Consider the following 13271-nt stretch of genomic DNA (forward strand, 5'->3'; position numbering starts at 1 on the left):
AGAATAGAATAGAATAGAATAGAATAGAATAGAATAGAATAGAATAGAATAGAATAGAATAGAATAGAATAGAATAGAATAGAATAGAATAGGTAAAATGCATGATGCATGGTAGAAAATGAAAATTCAACTCAGATAAAATTTTAGATAAATTCCCATGTCTTAGAAAAACCCACAGAAATGTTGTTTCAATCTTCAGAGAAAGATTTCACGCAAAACTGTTCCAAATTAAACTATAACATACAAAAATTAAAATTTTCCATTTCAGGGCCAAAACTCAGGCTTCTATTTCTATTTTTATTATCAAAATTACCTAGTTGTCATTTTTTTAGAAATGCCAAGAACCCCACCTGCAGCTGGTATCAACTAACAGTATCTCAGAAATCAAGATATTTTTTAATGTACCAGCTACTAGCCACAACTCTGTTACAATTTTGTATGTAAAACTGTATTTTACTGAAGATTAAGGTTGATCAGACAGTATTGCTTTCCTGTTTGTTTGTTTTTTTTTTTTCCCCTTTCAAAAAATCCTTTAAAACAAAAGTTTTTAAAATTTCATTTTCACCTACGTTCTTGTTAGGTTTTTTTTAATTTAGGTAAACAGTATTTTGATTACAACTGACATTTACTACACAGAATGATTAAACCAAACAATGTTCATGGAGATTCTTCTAAAATGTTCAGACGTTTTGGAAAATTCTTCTGAATGAAACTGCATTTGTCTAACTTTCATGAATAAAGTTGGAACCATTTAACTCCGGGTACTCAGTTTTGCAGGCTGCATGCTTTATTGAGAGTTACAAAAATATCTTCTTTTATCTTTTCTTATTTTGTATTCTTACTTCATCACCTCTAGCCAACACTTTTATTCACTACTCAAAATCTCTGCATGTTTTCTTTTGACTATTATTTCAATTTTGTTGGATATTTCAATTTTCTAATTTCTTTAAGGTTCTTATCGACACCTTCCCATTCACTTCTCAAATTTATTCTTTTCCTTTCATATTTTTTTCTTTTGTCATATATGCCGATGCTCAGATTAAGTTTAATTTGTCTCTCACTGTCATCTTGGGGAAGAAAGCAAGGATGAAGTTCAGGCAGCATGTGTGTTAGGAGGAAAGCCATTAGTCATAATTCAGGCAACATCAGAAGTTTCAGTTGTTTGGCACTACTTCAAGGTGGGGTTTTTTCAGAGTGGTTATTGCAGACGCTATAAGAATATGTGGAAAAAAAAAAAATTGCATAAAACCTCTGTGACTTCATTACACCTCTCCACTGGCTTCTGAAGAACACAATTCCTCTAATCTTCCCTTTTCCAAATTCTTCCAAGCACCAGCAGTTGAGTGGTCAGGTCCATTTCCCCATAAGATCGTATTCACCCTCATTCTTTTCTAAGCACACCATATTGGCTTTAAACGACAAAATTCTTTCCCACACACATACTCAGAGAGGTCTGAAACTGTTTCATCTATTTTTTATTTGTAATCTAAAATGCAGAACAGCCTGTAGGTGCTACTGACTCTACTCACATATTTCAGTGGCTCCTTTCTCCAGACCATGTTTCCATCTAAAAAAACTCAAAAACCCCAAACATACAAAAAAAAACCCCAAACAAAACCAAACAACAAACCAGTAGCATTTGGTAATAAAACACGGAGAAAGCCTACACACCAATATCACAGCAGTGTTCTCATGAAGTAAACTGATGAACTGTTGAACATAATTCTATTAAAAAGGAAGGTGCATTAGAGATAAATTGTACGGCAGTAATTTCTAAAATGCATGATACTTTTTCCAATGCTGCCACAGCACCTGCTGCTAAGTATAAAGATGATTAGCCACAAACTAACCCACTACAGAATTATTATCAGTATATATTTGCGCGATGAAGAACTAATGGGAATTATGCAGATTGCATTTCCTTTCCTGCTGAAGGCAACCAACCTTCACCATCAATAGCAAAATGAAAACAGAACTCAGCTGTGGAAGAACAACGCAGGTTTTATTTTATTTCCAAATATGTATCGTTGATTATTTCAAGACTTTAAGACACATGTTTCTTTTTCACGTAATTATATGACAAGCAGTCCAGTATCATTTTTAAAGGCATACAAAATTTTCCGTGCATTTTAATGGCTTTAAATACGTAATAACTCTACTGCTGCATGTAGAAACCTGTAAACACACATCAAAGTGGCTTTTAAGAATTATAACGTAATCAGTAGGTAGTGCAAATCAGTAGCGATTGGCTTCCTTAATCTGATTAGAAGTGTTGCTTTAAACGCTCTGCCTCCAGTCAGAGGGGGAAAATCAGCTCCGAGTCCCACTCCTCTCACTGATGGTGCATCCCTAGGTTGGGACGGGATCCCGGGGCTGTGCTGGGACCCTCCACCCATCCCCATCCCCACAGACCGAAAGTCAAGGCCAGGGTCTCCCACCAGAGTCACGGGCACAAAGGGGCTTCTCAGACTGCCTGGCCTCAGGGGCTGCGTTCAAATAAATACAGTGCTGCTGATTTAACGGGCCGCTGTCTCTACTTTGTTCAACTTGAATACATCACCTTAAAAATGAAGAGTTAGGAGCGCTATAAAATTAGTAGTTGGTAGCCTGTGAGCAGAAACAAAAAATAGGACTACCTAGAAAAACGTTTGAATTTTTTTAAGGCAGCTTCTTCAGACACAGGGAAGTGGCTGCAGGATTTAATTTGCTGTGCTTTGATTTCTTGTTTCTTTAAACTTTTGCCAAAGGTGATGCGGATGCCAGATGCACATTTTTTGGTATACTTAAAAATCCAAATAAATACAAATAACGTATGCTTGGGTTTGGTGTTTCTTGTTTCTTTCTTTCTTTTTTTTTTTTTTTTTTTTTTTTTTTTTTTTTTTTTTTTTTTTTTATTCCCCTGTGGAAAAAGCATTCAGTAGAAATGTAGGTATTTCTAGTCTGTCATAAAAGCAGCCACAATGAGGATTCAGTAAATCTTCCTTAAAGAATCACTTACAGAGGGATTGCAAGATGAAGAAACATTTTTATGCACATGAAGAGATGTGTAATCAGTGGTTTTCTTTTGTACTGTAATTGATGCTTCAAAAAATACATTTACTTGAGTACCGGTATTTAACATTTCAGACTGGAAAAACAAATAGGAATGAGCAAAAACAAACAGAGTTAAACTCTCAGATGATCAGCTTGGTTGCATAGGTCCTTTATGGTTCGCTTGAATCAAGTAAATGCTCAACTTTTCTCATTCTAAAACACTCTGTGATAGTAGTCTGAAGTTTTACATTTATTGTACAGGGAAAATGAGATTTTTTTAAAATATAGCCTTAATGAAAACTGACCAGGGTACCTTTAAATGAATTTTTGTAAAGCAGAATATTTAAAAACAGCAGAGAATAATTTCCTGTGTTGTAGTTAGTGCATTAGTTCGTGATATCTGCATGTACAATTAAAGTTCCTTAAATACATGGAAAATTCTTCAGCATAGCCTTAAGTATTCAAGGGGTTAGATCACTAGAAATTTCTTTGCACATGCTGAAGATATGTACTGCTTACTGGAAAGGAAATCAAACGTGTATTTGATTAATTGATGTAGTCACATATTAAAAACTTTTGCTTCTTATCCCATTAAAAGTAACACTAATGAACAATGGCTGTGACCTTCAAGTGGAAAGCCACGTGTGCTTCAACCCCTCAATATTTACCACCCAAATTTAATCTTTATAATGGACACCTTAAAAGGAATCTGATAGAAAATACTAAGAGCTGCTCCAAAACTAAAACACTTAAGGAAGATTTTGATTAATGCCTTGTGATTAATCAATTGATTAATATAGTTTTCAATACAGATGTTAGGACACTGTCTACTTTAATCAACCATCCTGAAAACGGTGAAGACAAATGATCTATTTTTTTGTCGATTGAAAAAAGAAAGCCTATTTTAGCCGTTATGTAAATTATAAGACAAGGCTTCCTTACGATGCCCAGATTTTCCCTTTTATAAAAACCTTACACAATGAAACTGTTAATTAGGTAAGTGTCATCCTTTTGGGCAGGAGCTTGGTATAAACCTAAAAGAAAGTCACACATTCAGCCAAACGAGTACACTTTTTTAAAAAGAAATTGTTTTAGAATTGCACTATAATCCATATTTAAAGTCCCTCTCCCTGATATTTTTTTTATTCTGAGACTGTTTCTAATTTGTGATTATGCTTTCTACCATACTAAAACTGAAATCTTTATTCCAGTCAAAAATAATCACCCCATAATTACTGTGACAAACTGCCCAAGCTGTATCATTGTGGCCATTTCGACTAATGATATTGTATTAGAATGCCTTGCAATAGACTTCAAATGGAAAATATAATTATGTGCATTAGTTTGTCTAAGCATTTATAAGATCACATATCCATCAGTTATCAGGTCTCATAAAAAAAGCCATATATCACTGTCACTGCTCGTTTTGTTATTGGAAATGTGGGCCGTTATGAACTCAGCTTAAGACCTGTGTCTTAAATTTCACTTATTCTGTTGTCCAGTAAATCCATGTAAGCTGAACTCCTACAAAATGAGCAGAATTTTCAGCTGATGGCACGGGAACAAATTATTTGACAGTCTCACCAAACAAACTAAGTGTTTAAGGTACTATTGAAAGCTGAAGGCCTTTATCTTGAGGATATGTTTAACTTTACACACTGGACTACTCACTGTGCATAAAGTTAAGTGGTTTCATACATCTCTGCTGAACTGCAGCTAGATGTTTTCCTGTTTTCCCAAGCTAAGGCAACATCTGAGCAACCTCTTCACATCCCGAGCAAACCGAGCATCCGACCCAGCTTCACCTTGTCAAAACTACAATCCTGCAATAGCAAATGCCTTAATTTCTCTCACGCTCTTTCTCTGCTTTTCTTTGGAAAACCTACACTGAACATTTTGCATGTCAAGAGTACACACCGCTTTGACTTACGATCTGCAATATCCAAAATCTCTGATGGAAGAGTTACCAAAACATCAAGATGAAATTAGTAAAGTCAAACCAGAAGAAAGGCGTGCCTGCCTACTGAGTAACTGGCACTTGCTTTGTCTTTTAAACACGGTGTCCCGATCCAATGTCAGGGGGAGGATTTGATACGATCCCAAGAGCGAGATTAAGACACAAACGAGGTCAAGTGCCGTACACCCAAAATAGGTTTTTATTATTAAAAAAGTGAAGAGGAGTAGCGATAGGACAGAATAGAAGGAAAAAGGCAGAAACAAAGTAAGGATGGGGGATAGGGCTGCGAGAATAGTCAGCACCATGGAGCCAGCAGTGTCCTGTTGGTCATCAGTCTTCAGTTCTTCAGTGGTGGGTGCACACGGATCTGGCTTCAGTGGTGGATGCACACAGATCTGGCTTTGATGGTAGATGCACAAAGAGCAAGATTTCCTGCTGCCTTTTTAAGGTCATCGTACCAGCTGATCAGCATATCTACTCATCTTTAGGGTTTTTTTTTTTCTCTGGTCCAACAAGTTTTGTTGCATCCTGCATCAATGGCAGGACCGTTTGCCTCTTATCAATTCATCAGCAATGCACGCATAGGGTCTGGCCTACACAACAGAGCCACAAAAGGCTCCAGGATGGGGCCAGCTCAGTCCATGTCCGCCCCTTTGAGTCCGGACAGCACATCCGCCAAGAAGTGAAGAGTGCATCCTTCAATCCACTCCCGGTTCTCCGGGCAGCATCCCCCCGACCAGTTCACAGGCCGCAGCGGCTTCTCTTGGAGGTTTGCACAGACACAAGCAAGCTTTGAGACAGCCATAGGACATTTCCGTCTCTCGCACAAGGCCAGAGGAGAAGCAAATCCTTTTGCTGTTAAGAGCTCCCACAGCGACCGTAACAGCACCTTAGATGCTTGGCTGTGCCGTATGTCAGGGAGGACACATGTCCCCACATCTGATGTCATATTATTGCACAACAAGAAGTTACTGCATCAGCTCTTATTACGTAACAATGATGAGTTACTCTCAGAAAATATGACATTTTTCTTCCACTTTTTGGGTCATCTGAGATGCGTATCTGTGGTTTCAACACCACACTTAAATAATATCTCTTGTTGTATTTTGGTGCCAGTATAAATTTAAGCCATCCAAACACAATTGTATATTTGAACTGACAAAGAATAAATTATTTGCATCTGGCATAACTGATGGTTGTGTCAAAGCCCTGGCATATAATTCTTAATCTTATAGATGCTGTTTACTTGTGCATAAGATAGCTGTGCTGAGTCTCTTCCCAGAAAGATTATCAAGTTTTTGCTATGGGCTAGCCTGCAACTTCCAGGGGAAGCCAAGAATCAATGCAGCCATCCCGGAGCAGTCAGAAAGGGATATTTTGAATTAGAGATCACTGCTCTGGTTTTATTTTTCTGTTTTTTGGTTTTTTTTCCTCTGCATGCAGGCAGGCACAGAGTCACAGCTATGTCTTTTGCTTCCATGTGCATCCCAGCACAAGTATACCCAAATATCAGGTAATCGGAGGAGAAATGTTACTCACAGTCCTCCATGGCTGAAATGCTCTGTGATAATCTAGCTTAATACAATATATTTTTTAAATGAAAACTGTCTTTCAATGGGCAAGGAGGGGTTTTTTTTATGGTTGGTTTTAATTAGTATTGATTTTACATGTTTAGAAAGAAAATCCACCAATTCAAACCTGAGAAATATTTAAGATATGTTGCTTTTCTAGAAGAATTTTCATTTACTTTTATTAATCCTGCAGTTGGCGATGGCTGAGTTTTATCTCTTGTTGTGTATTTTATATTAGGATGCTAAAATAATCTATTGCATTTGACATTCAAATATGTAACAGAAGACATATAAACCACAAATCCTCAAAGGAACCTTCCTTGCATCTACCTGTTTTACCCCAATAAAGGGCCGGGGGCCTATTTTGAAAGATCAATAGGCTATGAAATTTCTGCCTTCTTATTAGCAGAATTAATTTTAAAGTGGTAATCTACATCCTAGAAAATTTGTTTCATATTAAGAAGTCCAGATGTTTCTGGTCTCTCTGTCTGACATTCCCACCATCAGAATAAATTGTATTTCCAGACTAATGTAATAGATAAGAGATATGAATAAATCTCATACAGTTCAGTTGATAAAATTAACATGCTGATGATATTTTAATGTTTCCATATAATCAAGGGGGCATGGATCATGCCTCCACCAGTTCCAATGTAATTCTGTTCTTTAATCTTTTCTCAAGAAAAAAAAAATAAATAGTGCATTAGAGAGGATTATACAGTAAACAGTATGTGCTCCAGTCTTAAAGCAAGTTGTTTGCGCTACGGTTGAATGGCTTTGCCCAAAGGTATTGCAGCAAAGCAACTAATATACTGGAGACTTGGGGTCAGAACCAGTATTCCTGCAGTGCAAGTGTGTCACTTACACATTGTAGCTTCTGGTGGAGAAGCTCCACTGATCTGGAGAATAGTATTAACATATCAGAACCACTCATCATCCATATGACCTTATATAGAGGACATAAAATCATACTTGTCTTATGCACAGGAAATCTAACTGACTTTAAACCTAAGGCAGTCAGAATTTGGCCCAAAATGCATATGTGGGCATGGGTATAAGGCAACTTGAAATAAAATTACATTTGAGGACAAAAGACAAAGGCATTAAAGGCAAAGAGGATGAAAAAAAATATGGAAAGAAGAAAAAGTCTAAGTATTGAACCTAGAAATATTCATATTTGGCAGAAATTATTGCTATGTGGTGGTATTCATCAGACAGAAGACTCAAATGTAGTTGAAGGGGTTTAAAGACCCAGTTCCCGCTATATTTTGATGCTGCTTGGGTATCTCACTGACTTACAGGGCTTTAGATTCCTGGCTTTAGTCTTTGATGTGAGAAGCATCAGAATGCATCCCCTTCAAATATTTGCAAGGGAAACATTAATCAGTTCCACAACCAAATGGTACACTTTGGGACTGATAATGCTTCATCTGCATCACTTTCTCCCCCAGTGATTTTTTTTGATTTTTTTTTTTTTTTTTTTTTTTTTTTAAGTACAGAAGAACCCATTGGTTTTCAAGCTAAAAATGGACACAACTAAGTGTGAATATCATTGTATTTTGTTGATGGAAAAGAAGCAGGTGATCCCATATTATACTGAAGACCAACATCATGAGTGTAATATCCAGAAAGGAACAACCTTAAAGTTGCATGTTGAATCCTCATTTTGCCTTCTAAAGGCATTTTTATGCCAAGTTCAAATATATGTTTGGATTTTCACAGGAGAAGACTATTGCCATCCTGTTTACCATCGCTTTTATGAAGAATCTTAAGATTACTTTAGAACTGACAATTAGATGGTGACATTTTGAGGCCTAAAAATTCATATGCAAATAATCTGAAGAGATGTAATGAAGGTGAAGTTAATGAAGATCAGCTGCCAACTGTGTGCACAGCCCCTATGTCGGGCGATGCTAACAGGAGAAATAAGCAGGCTCAAATAGCCAGAGGTTCCTCTGGAAAATAATCTCAAAGTCTTATCTAAAATCAAGGCGTTCCCTGGGGAAACTTGCAGAACATGAATATGTAACATGCAAAAAGCATACATGCACCGAGACTACAAACACAGCAAAGAAAACCGTGTCAGGAGTAAAGGATGCCATCAGAAGTGTATTTCGGTGAATGAAAGCAAAACTCTCTCCATGGTAAATCCATCAGCATCTCTTTAGCACTTTTCCCAACATACTCGGATAATTGTCTATGGAAATGTCTCCTTACCATGCCGGTTTCTCCATGGTTGGGTGTCCAGCGTCAGTGGGTGGCAGCTCTGGGCCCCTGTGATGCTCTTAGCAGTCTCTGGAGAGCTGGAACTGTGTTTCTGGTTCCTGCCATCGACATGAGCATTTTATCATTATTTAGAAGTAAGGAACAACTAACACAGCTCAATTGCTTTCTGCTTAGTAAAGCAGCTTATCTCAAATATCTCCCAGCATTTCTCATGCAAAATCCTCCATGTGCGGCCCTCTACCATGAGAGATAGAAGAGGTGAACTTTAGCAGAAACATTTCTCCTTGAGCCAAAACACCACTGCAGGATAGAAGCCCTGTTTCACCTAACTCCATTTCAACCAAGCAATCGATTTTGACATGGGATTGACTTAAAATGCTGGCAACTGCATTGACCTGGAGGAATCATGGGCAGAAAGTTCATGCAGGTCTGTTCTTTCTGTTGCCACGAGCTCAGTCTCTGCCAGGAGACCACCAAAGGATTCTCCTCCTGGCAGATGCAGGACACTGGCCTTTTCCATGTAAGGAAAATCAAGCGTCAGGCTTTACTGCATGAAAAAATTAGCAGTCTATTCCCTATTAGAGCAAATAATCTTTGGAGAAGAGCTAATATTGTCTTTACTTAAATGCATGCATACACACACACATACATTAAATTTAAAAAAAAAAAAAAAAAAAAAAAAAAAAAAGTATCTCACATCAGGAATGAAAGTACCTGGAGGTCGTTCATTATTACTGGGGAAACAACTGGCACCTTATTTTGAAACCTACCACAGAAAAAAAGCAGCGATTAGCATGTAATAAGCAAACAAAAAAATCTTGTGTGTATACGTAACTAATTTTTTTATAGCTGGGTGCACTAATAAGAATCGTTAGTAGATTCCTTTAGGATGGGAACTTAAAACAAATGGAACACTTTGCTATATGAAAAGGGATAAGCTTTGAGTGAAACATCTTTTCCTATTACACTGAAAAGACTGATGCCATATCCTAGAGACACAAAGGAATGAGAGATATAAAAACCTTTACAGAAAACATCCTGTTACTCTTTTAATTCACCTGCATGTGGAGATCAGCAATCAGGGTATATTCGTATAATGTCTCTACTGGGAGCACCTATACACAGCTTCCTTTGACATAGCTAAAAATAATGATATTCTATGAGGAATTTATTGTAATTAAGAGCATTGTTAAAAATTATTTTAACCAAACAACAAAAGAGAGAGTGGTCCAAATAAAAACTATGGAAACTTTATCCCAAATTAATCCCAGTATGTTTGTAAGTGAGTTTAGCAAAAACCTGTTCAGGAGGAAGGGAAAGGCAGATCCGGCAGAGAAATGGTAATGTTCAACTCACAGCTCAGTTAGGAAAATGAGAATGCTGAAAGGGTTCTTGTGAGTGCAGGAGGGTGAGAAAGAGGATGCACAGGTTTGGACCTAGGTTTGTATTCGACAAATCCTTAAAAATTATTTCCATTTCCTACTGGTGACCAGTGCACTTGCACTTCCATCCTCCCATCTAGCATTTGCTGGCCTTGGATAGATGGACCAGAATGGGGACACTTCCATCAGAGCACAGCTCTCCTGGGCACAGCGCGTTGGGACCGTGCACTCAGTGCTACCAAACACCCACGTGAGGTGCTGCAGAAACAGAAAGCTCAACCTTTTGCCTCGTAAGTCATCTCTTTCCAAGTGATCTAAGAACACTACTCTCTTTGAGCAGCGCAGCACATTTTAGACACTACAGAACCACTCTGAGCTGTCAGCATATTTCCAACAGATTGATGACTTTGAAGACCTCCAGTGTAGAGGGTAATGTTAAGGATCTGCAGTTACTCAGCTAAAGTTGAGATGAGGGATGCCTTCTTTCCCGTCTTGGTTATTGAATTTGAAAACCCTCATAGGTTTTGCTGTCAGAGCTGTTGCTTAAAACAGACTATTAGAGGAATGAGTTAAAAAGGAATGACTGGAAAAAGTTTAAAGGAAAACGAAGATATATCTTTATCTTTTTTTCAGTTTAACACAGTGACAAAAAAATTGAGTTTCACAGTAAAGTAAAAAAATAATCATTGTGTTAGAGTCTTGTCCTTAGAATAGCTTTTTTTCCAGCCAAAAACTCCTTAACGTAGAAGCTCAGGGCCAACACATTCTAGTATACAAAAGTTTACCATAAGCAGAGGCTCACCATGACCTGAAATACAACTTCTACGTTGTATTTCATTGATTTTGTTCTATTTCACAATGAATAGCCTACAACACCAGATAAAAATACTAAAGATAGAAAACAGACTGTAAATAAATGCCAAGTCAAAGAAACATTCAAAATCAAAGCAATAAAAAATATTTAAAGATTTTTTCTTTTTACATTTGAAAGGTAAAGAACTATAGCTCTATCACTGTAATTCTTTCTCATTTTCTGCATAAAACTGTTTATAATATTACTGAAGTAAGATATTATACTAACCTTCTGCCTTCCTAATCCTTCACATTCCCTCACTTACCCACCTACAGCTCCATGAACGCTGTAAATTTGGCCTACGTTGTTCAAGGTATCTTCATGTAATCAGCACTCGGAGCAACGTCTGCTAGAGTTTAATGAGTATAAAATGGCAAAAACGTGAACTGGAACATATGAGAAAGGCTAGAATAGCTAACAAATTTAATGTTTATGTGGTGAAGCTGGCTGCATGTCTGGAAGTTTGGGAGGAATGCAGTTCTAAAAAATAATACTGAATACGTGTATCTCTCTAGAGGGTGGTTTCATTGCACTAGAAACCCACATATTTGTTAAACACAAATAACAAGTACATATTTTATTAAGCATTAGGAAGGTGGCCAAAACAGTCTAGTATAGCTGGAACGGAAAGCTTCACGCTAAAAGGAATAGTTTGAAAACCGCTTCTTCTATTTGAACTTTCATCTTAACTTCAAATTGGGGGCTGTCACCCTGACATTGCTGACTGGGAGGTCCGTGGGAAAAGCCAGACTTTGTGAATCTTCTTGAGAATTACGTGCTTAAATTTCTCCTCTAGAAGCATTTGCCTTTGCAAATGAAGTCTGTCTTTCTTTTCTTCCAGCCTCTTGGAGGTATGTTATTTCTTCACCTTTAATCAAGCTCCCAGTACCTTTTACGAAATCACCAGCAAGATTTTGGATAGTTCCATCGGGGGCATTAATTACCTGCAAAATGGGCTCATAAATTCAGGAAGTGTTTGTTCTGCCATCCCTCCTTCCCTCTCCAGCCCTGTCTGGGGGACAGGACAGCCCACCCCTGCCTACAACAGCTGCCAGGCACAATTCTGGCTTTCCTTTCCTCACTGAACCATGTATAAAACTTTACTTATAAAACAAAAGTCAAATCTTCTCACAAGGTCTATTTATTTTTCACTGATCTTCATATGACAATGCAATATTTAATGAATCAATCAACGTAAAGTCTCTAGGCAGGAGGGTTCTAAACTTGCTGTCATAAGTAGGCATTTAATTTTGATTTACTGAGGTAGTTATTGCTTATTAATCGGATAACATTATGAAAGCTGAGTATGTGTATGTCAGTTATACGTTAATTAGTTAGTATAGTAAGAGATACTAAATAGCACTAGAAGCAGCCTACATGTTCCTTGAATAAATTTAATTACAAGGAAAGAGGTTCAGGAGCACATTCTTCTATAAGGGTAACCATTCATACAAAAAAACAAATTGTAACAAAGAGTAAAGTCTTCAGACAAAAAAACGGCTTCTGGAATTTACATAAGTAGTAGATATAAAACTACACAGAACAATTTTTTTTTTTTTTCTTTTTTGCCAGCAAATTCATCAGGTACGTCCAGGAGAATAAGTTAGGGTTTTTTTCAGAATTATCCATATGTTATGACTGTGACTTAAGAACAGTTTAGTTTAAAAGCTGGACATCCCATGTGAAGGCAGGATCACATCATGAATATCTAATTCCCAACAACTCTTAATGGCCTACTATATATTTTTTTTTTCTTTCTGTTTAAATGTTTCTCTAAAATACTCATTGGATACAGCTCACAAATGGAAAACCCCAATGTTGTCAGTGTTTTACCTGTCTTTTACTACACCAGCCATCCCACACTGCTTTTGTAGCATGGAATCAGTCTGAGACTCATGGATTTATTCCCAGTGGTGAAAAGCGCACTTGCTCGCTGTAGTCACATTAGCTTGCCTCACTTTGCCCACCACTCTGGTTTATGTTCCCTCTCCAGAATGGGCTAAAATAAACTCCCTTAATTTGGTAATAATTTCCAAAATTTGACTTATATAAAAATATTGTTTCTTAGAAGGTAGTCGCATATTTTCACTCAGATGTCATATTTAGAGTATTTGCTGCAGCTGAGCGTTAATCCCAAGAACTAATTTCAAATATTTTCCTGGTGATACCCTAATGCAACCAGGTAACAACTCTGTTGAAGGGCAACCATCCTGCCCCATCAGTGTTAGTCTTCCGACACCTCTTCACCA

The sequence above is a fragment of the Athene cunicularia genome (assembly GCF_003259725.1).
Source record: "Athene cunicularia isolate RWA chromosome 7 unlocalized genomic scaffold, athCun1 chr7_part1, whole genome shotgun sequence".
Classification (NCBI taxonomy): Eukaryota; Metazoa; Chordata; class Aves; order Strigiformes; family Strigidae; genus Athene; species Athene cunicularia.